The sequence below is a fragment of the Humulus lupulus genome, chromosome 5 (genome assembly GCF_963169125.1).
Source record: "Humulus lupulus chromosome 5, drHumLupu1.1, whole genome shotgun sequence".
NCBI lineage: Eukaryota > Viridiplantae > Streptophyta > Magnoliopsida > Rosales > Cannabaceae > Humulus > Humulus lupulus.
Genome location: NC_084797.1, coordinates 120120637 through 120127633, shown reverse-complemented (window position 1 = coordinate 120127633; position 6997 = coordinate 120120637). Strand labels below are relative to the sequence as shown.

At 32.1% G+C, this 6997-nt stretch overlaps 2 long non-coding RNA genes across 2 annotated transcripts; both read left to right on the top strand.

Moving 5' to 3' along the window:
* The first annotated feature begins 227 nt into the window (after positions 1 to 227).
* Positions 228 to 1984, top strand: LOC133780579 (uncharacterized). The gene is made up of 4 exons (XR_009869423.1): positions 228 to 259; positions 1085 to 1207; positions 1458 to 1590; positions 1783 to 1984. It is a non-coding gene; the product is annotated as an uncharacterized LOC133780579 (long non-coding RNA).
* A 2938-nt stretch (positions 1985 to 4922) lies between these two features.
* Positions 4923 to 6315, top strand: LOC133780578 (uncharacterized). Its single transcript, XR_009869422.1, has 3 exons — positions 4923 to 5120; positions 5892 to 5974; positions 6139 to 6315. It is a non-coding gene; the product is annotated as an uncharacterized LOC133780578 (long non-coding RNA).
* The last annotated feature ends 682 nt before the right edge of the window (positions 6316 to 6997 follow it).

The window sequence follows — 6997 nt, the reverse complement described above, 5'->3', positions numbered from 1 at the left end:
TTCTCTCAGCCTCAATCTCTCTCTCACGAAGCCCTCTCCGCCCTCACGAAGACTCACCGCCCTCAACTCATCTCTGCCTCCGCCCTCACCGAAGTCTCTGCCTCACGAAGACTCGCTCCAGAGTCGCGTCTCTCTGCCTCTTCGTCTGGACAGTTTTTGTGTTCATCGATCGCCTCAGCGACGAGGAGTCTCTTTCACTCTCTTCCGATCGTGGCTGGTATTGCTTTGCTTCCTCACTTTGATCTTTCAACTCTCCTCTGTTCGTCTTCTCTCTCTCCTCTGCTTTATGTTGTTCTAGTTTCTTCCACTTGTTTTCTATCTGATTCGAAATTGATTCTGAGCTAAGAATCTAAGATATGTTTGCACCTCTTATATGCACTTTTCTATTATTGTGATGATGATTGAATTAGTCATCTGCATTTAAATGCGAATTTGTATGCGTAAAATGGAAGCTTTAGTTGAGTAATGAATGAATGTGAAAAAAAATCTAGAGAGAATAAAAAAAATATCATGGGTCTTTGTAACAGCTCATATAAATATAGTTACGAGTTCAATAAGTTTGTTCTTATTTTTACCAAATGTTTCGGTTTAGACTGTTGAGTATTCTATTGACTATTAATTTTTTTTCACTTCAAAGGTAATAAATATATCGAAACGTTTGTTTCTATAGATTCTATTCTACAAAATAAGTAGTTCCATTGTCTAGGGTGAGTGAAGGTGCTTGAGTTATTTAACATGGATGAACTAGGCTAAATATAGACTGGTGTATATTGTTTTTGACATTGAATATATGGGTTGTTGTTTTTCTTAATTTCTAGCAATGGTTACTACTTCTAGTACTATAATTTACGTTCACATGGTAACTTTTCAGAATGGTTTTGAACATTTTGTGTGCTAAAATTTAACGACTTTTTTGTTTTCTGTTAGTTCGATGCCTCCATTTCCAGTTTTGGTTTGTTGGTCCTATTTGAAAATTATGGGTCATTGCTTCCAAGTTCATCGTAGATGGTATCTCTTATAATTATTAGCTCTACTTTCCATGTCTTTAATGCTTAAATTCTTGATCCTCTTGTCCAATTTTTAGTTCAAGGAGCTGTTGGGGGGTCGTACCACAGTTGTATATTTATTGGTGGACATTTTGATCTTTGGTTGTGGTGGTCTGGGGCTCTTAGTTGTTTGGTTCTTAGCTTCATTCCTCTTCTTGTAGGTGAGAACAATAAAACCTCTATTGCAGTTTGTATTATATGCAATTTTTCATCGTTTATTTTATTTTGGGATCTAAAATTTATTCAGGGAGCTTTCTGATGGGAAACCTGGATTATTTTTAAAGCTAAGAATAGAAATCATGCACATCCCAGTTTCAGAATCTTGGAGAATTATGTGTACATATTAGCTGAAAATCTAAGAGTTATAGGTGGTTGCTTATAATTGCCTACTATATGGTCTGAATCTTTCAGGTAGGGCTTTTGTGCATTATATGTATGCTTTTTTGTAAGAGTGAAATCCAAACTAAAGAGCATGCAGAAGGATAACACTAGCACCCCATTAACACCAACTGGTCGGGTTCGACATCGAAGACGTTCAAATGAGGTTAGTCACATCATAAAATCAGGTTTTGGTCATTGTCATTCACATTTAAAATTAATGATGTTGTATTTATTGGGTTTTGGATTTGTTATAAGAGATGGGATGATGGTTACAATTGAAATTTGAAAATTTTCTAATAATAGCTGATATTCAACCTTGGATTTTTTTTTTTGAGATATCCTGTTGGCCTCTCAGGTTGTTCCAGATGTTAGTATAGCCAATGGAGGCAATTTACTTGTTGATGACAGTAACACGTACAGGTCTATGTGGATACGGGCATGCTCTTCTGTTTGGATGATTGGGGGATTTGCATTCATTATATATATGGGTCATCTCTGTATTACTGCTATGATAGTTGTTATCCAAATCTTTATGGCGAAAGAGTTGTTCAACCTACTAAGGAGAGACCATGAAGAGAGGCATCTCCCAGGATTTAGGCTGTTAAATTGGTCAGATTACTAATTTCTTGTCGTGGTAATAGTTGAAGTGTGATTTTACAATTGAAACAGTCAACTTATATAATGATAACTAATGACGTATTTTGTTTTCTTTCATTGTTGACTTGTATGCTCAGGCTCTTCTTCTTCACTGGCATGTTATTTGTATATGGTCGCATTCTCAGTCAACGGCTTTTTAATACTATAACTTCGGACAACTTTCTCCATCAGTTTGTTAGCAGCCTTATCAAGTATCATATGGTTATTTGCTACACCTTATATATCGCAGGTTTGTTGTATGGTGACAATTTGGATTTTGCTATCAGACATTTCATCTTCAAGCCATGTTTTAGTTTAAATATCACTTAGCATTTCATTTACTTGCTTCTTTTTAGTTAGCTTTATATATAATTTTGAATCAAGAATCCTGTCTTATTGCTCATTGGTTTTTGGTTAATTTTTCCGTTGGCTTTAGTTCTTTTTTTTGGTTATGTTTAACTGGCTTATATTTATATATTTCTTCTTTATTTTGTGCTTTGGCTTAGGTTTTGTGTGGTTCATCATTACATTGAAGAAGAAGAGGATGTGCAAATATCAATTTGGTCAGTATGCATGGACACACATGATCATGATTATTGTGTTTACCCAGTCCTCTTTCACAGTAGCCAACATTTTCGAAGGAATTATCTGGTAAAACAACTTTTTATGGAAATCTCAGGTTGCTTAGTTTCTTACTAAATATTTCTTTAGTTTACATATTATTCCTTCAGATTTCATTTTATATTCCCTCAGCTTCGTGTGTTTACTTATGTAAGATGATATAATATATCTGATTTTCCATGTTTCATCTTCTTGTTACTCATCATAAGTGACTGCTGGCCAACCATAAATTATTGATTGCAGGGACTTATGGAGGAAATCAATGCTGTCTTAAGTAGAAAGTTAGATTTCGAGGTGTTAAACTTTCTGGCCTTGATCTTTCAAAACTGGTAATTTTTCACAACCTTGTGCTTGCAACAACAGTTTTGGTTTTATAAGAAAAATAATGAAAGTCTTGCAGTAGAATTTCACATTTTGGTTAGCCAAGATATGGTTTCTAGAGCAATATTTCTTCATTGAAAGAAGGAAAGTTTCATTTAATAAAGACAACACTCTTGCTTACTTTGTTTTTGAAGTTTCACTTAATATGTTTCTGTGGAATTGTAGGATTTGTCTTATGTGGACTTCATCCATGCTTGTCTTAGAGATGTATTCTTCTCACGTGCAAACCTACAGTGTGCCAAGTTCCGGGTAGGTATTGCTTTAAAGTAATGCATCTATTTACGATATAATAGTTTTTGAAACATTAATAATATTACATTATTGCTGTGTACTAATTCAGTACACAAGATATTGCTGGAAATGAATTAGAAGTTTTTTTAGGATGTTGAAGCTACCAGGGAAACTCTTTGGGTTAAGTTTGAATTTTGGGTAGCAAAATTGGTGTATAATGTTAAAAGTTTAAGGTAGTATTGTTCTCTGGTTTTGCCAGGGATTGGAATTGTGTTTTGTAATTTGTTAATTTACAATCCCCAAGTGTTTTGCATATTGTGCTTATTCATACCACATTTTCCTTGTATTAGCTTTACAATAAATACAAGTTTGTTTCTTTTGAAAAATAAATAAATAATAAAGGATTAAAGCTTGTTTATGTCTGTCTTGAAAACAGATTATTAATTTCCATGACCACTTGAAATTTTTATTCTGATCTTCTTATTTTGTTTTGCTTTTTGGGCTGGTATCTAATTTTGCCTTAGAATGTGGATGCTGAGGGTGCGATCTTTCATAATGCAATTTTGCAAGAGTAAGAAAGTTAAAGAGCTACTCTCTTTCAGTTCCTTATTCTCATATCTATTTTACTAAAGAAAAAAAAAACCAAAGAAAATTAAATGATCTTATTTTCTTTTGAAAAGATGTGAATTTACAGGGGCCAATTTGCGCGGAGCTTTATTAGCTGGTGCTAATCTTAAGAGTGCAAACCTACAAGGCAAACTCTCTACACTCTGATAATCATTAAGTAACTGTCATTAGACACATCATCTTGATCTTAAACAAAGTTTCGTTTCTTATCAAAAACCAAAAATGTCATATATACAATTTGGCTCCACTCATGTATTTTCTTGTTGCATCATCTTGTATTTCTTGGTAATTGCATGTCTTTTTAATGTAAACTCTACTTTCATACAGATCCACCCTTTTTTCTTACTGTGATAAGAATAATCTTGAAAATCCCTTACCTTGTTACCATTTTATTTGGTTTTATTTGTTATGGTGTCATGGGGATATAAATACTCTATACTACTTACTGTAAGGGAGATTGGATATATTAAATTTGACAAACTCTTCAGTGTTTTCTCTCATTTTTGCGATTTCTCTCCTTTGGCCATGGATTTAGCTTGATTTTATCTTTTATTTCCAATTTCACTGCATCAGTTTTCAACTATCAAATAGGATGGTGATGAAAGTGAAAACACCACAACATCAGATTTCAGCTATCCTTTGGCTTAATACTATTATAGATCTCTGCATTGTTTATTATATTCTTTATATTGATCTTGGGTCAGAGTAACTGTAAACATCTTGTGTCACTTCTAAAAAAGTGTTCACAATTTATTTAAAAGATGATAATTTTCTTTGATATAAAAGATGTGGAGGATTTGTCCTACTTCATTTGCCTTCTTTTTATGATTGTTAATTTCCTATCCTAAGTAGTACTATCAATTTTTTTAGTACTCCTTGCCAACTTTTTTGTTTTAATAGTTTTCTTTTTTAGTTATTTTATTTTTAATTGCATAGTTTATCTAAGTTTGTAGAGTTTTCTTTTGCAGATGCATGTTTAATTGGTAGTAGTTTCTGGCATGGATATGATTGCTGATAATAAATTCTTGTAAGTTGCATGTTACTTCCTCATCACGTCTGGACGTATACAAATGAGAATCTTTGCTATCATATTTGATAAATCTTTGTTTCTGTTTATTTAGGTCAGTGTTCTACAAGTGTCCAGCCTTCCATGTACACATTCCTAGACCACCAAGTGGAGTTCATTATCCAAATAAGGTACAATGGTTTGTATTTTTTATAGCAGTTAATATTCTAAATCTTGGAAGTTTAATGCAACATAATTCTATGCGAACTTGAAAAGAGTTCTGAAATTTTACTAGATAAGGATATACAACTTTCTTCTATAGCATGTGCTTCCAAACAATTCTCATTGGAACTAATGAAAAAAAAATTTGGTAAGGAAACCTTTGAAAATATTTTAATCTGAACTAGTTAATTTGGTGGTAGTAACTTAAGAGGGGTAGCTCAAATGGTGAGGCATGCAATTTACTCCAACAAGATCTGTTGTTCAAATTTTTCCTGGGCACCTACATAGCAATTGCTATGGTTTCTTGTTCAAATTTTTTAGGTGGAGAGCCTAGTTAAAAAAAAAAATTGGTGGTAGTAACTTTCATTACCAATGATTTATTTTTGTGTTTATGAATCAGTTTATTAACCTTGTTTGTTAGTTTTAGTCTGGACTCAAGAGTAATTGTTTGTGTGGCATTAATGATGCCTGGCATCTCAGCTTTATCAATTAAATTGTGTGATTGGATTGGAAAACAAACATTTGGTTTTGAGCACCAATGGCATCTTTTAACTTTTAAATGACCCGATTTTTACACCTAGACAAAGTGTTGATGGAAACTTTTCAATGAGAAAACTTACTTTATTTGATGCTCCCAGTTTCTCTTGCTTTGATTATAAACGCATGTATATAATACACACATACACAAACACAAATATATAATTTGGGTCAAGCTGATTTTTGGTATTATGTTTATGCAGTCTATCATCAAGAAGCATGTTAAACCCACACCATTTTTTTGGCATGAGAAGTCTGCTGTTGTTGGACGGTTGCATTCTTTAAGGTGAGAAGGCCCTAATATTATCTTTTTATAGAGCAGATTTTGCTTGTAGTATAATTGCATGGCCAGCTAATAAAGTTATAATTAGGTAATTAACTTTTTTTATGTACTCTTTTAGTTTACTATAACTTTAAGTTGAAGCATTACTTATTTAAATTTTGTTGTAGCTAAACAAATGGACTCACAACAAAGACAAGTGCACAAAGGATGATGAATTGAAGGATGGAGCAAGTTTCACGCATGATTTACTTTTGTGTATCTTGTAATGTTTCTATTTTTCATTTTTGAAGTAAAAATTGTTCAAGATTATAAAACTTTATTATGTTATGCTTTCAAACTTAAGTTAGAACTAAGATCTTATGAAGTAGACACATTCATGGTTTGAATTAGTTATTGTTTAATGTAATACTTATGGTTTATCAATCTATTGAGAATTACATTTTATGATTAATTTTGAATTTTTTTTTATCAAAATACAATAATGAAAATCTTTTAATTAAAAAAAAACCATATAAGTATATTTATCAAAATAAAATTTAAAATTTTATTACTATATGTTATGATTTAAAAGCATATTATAAGCGTAAAAAATCGTTATGGTTTATATAATATAACAAACTAAAAATGTTATCAAAATAATAAAATGTAACAGTTGAAAAGTGTTATGAAAAAAATACAAGATTAAACTTCAAATTTATAATCAAAAACTCTATCTAAATGTTATTATTTGAATATTATAGCACCTAAAAATGTGTTATTGAATAGTTTAAGATAACACCGAACATAACATTCAAAAAATGTTATAGAAAAGACTGGACTTTTAATAACATGGGCTACGTTAGCATTTTCAGAAGTGCTATCAATAGTCCCCGATAGCACTTTTTAAGTGTTATGAATACTGTTTTTTCTTGTAGTGGACGATATATGTGCAAGCAAGGGCATGTATGTGAAATAGCTCACGAGGAGCTCCGGCCAAGACAACCCAACCCGAGTAATGCTAATGTAAATCCATTGAACATAAGAAAG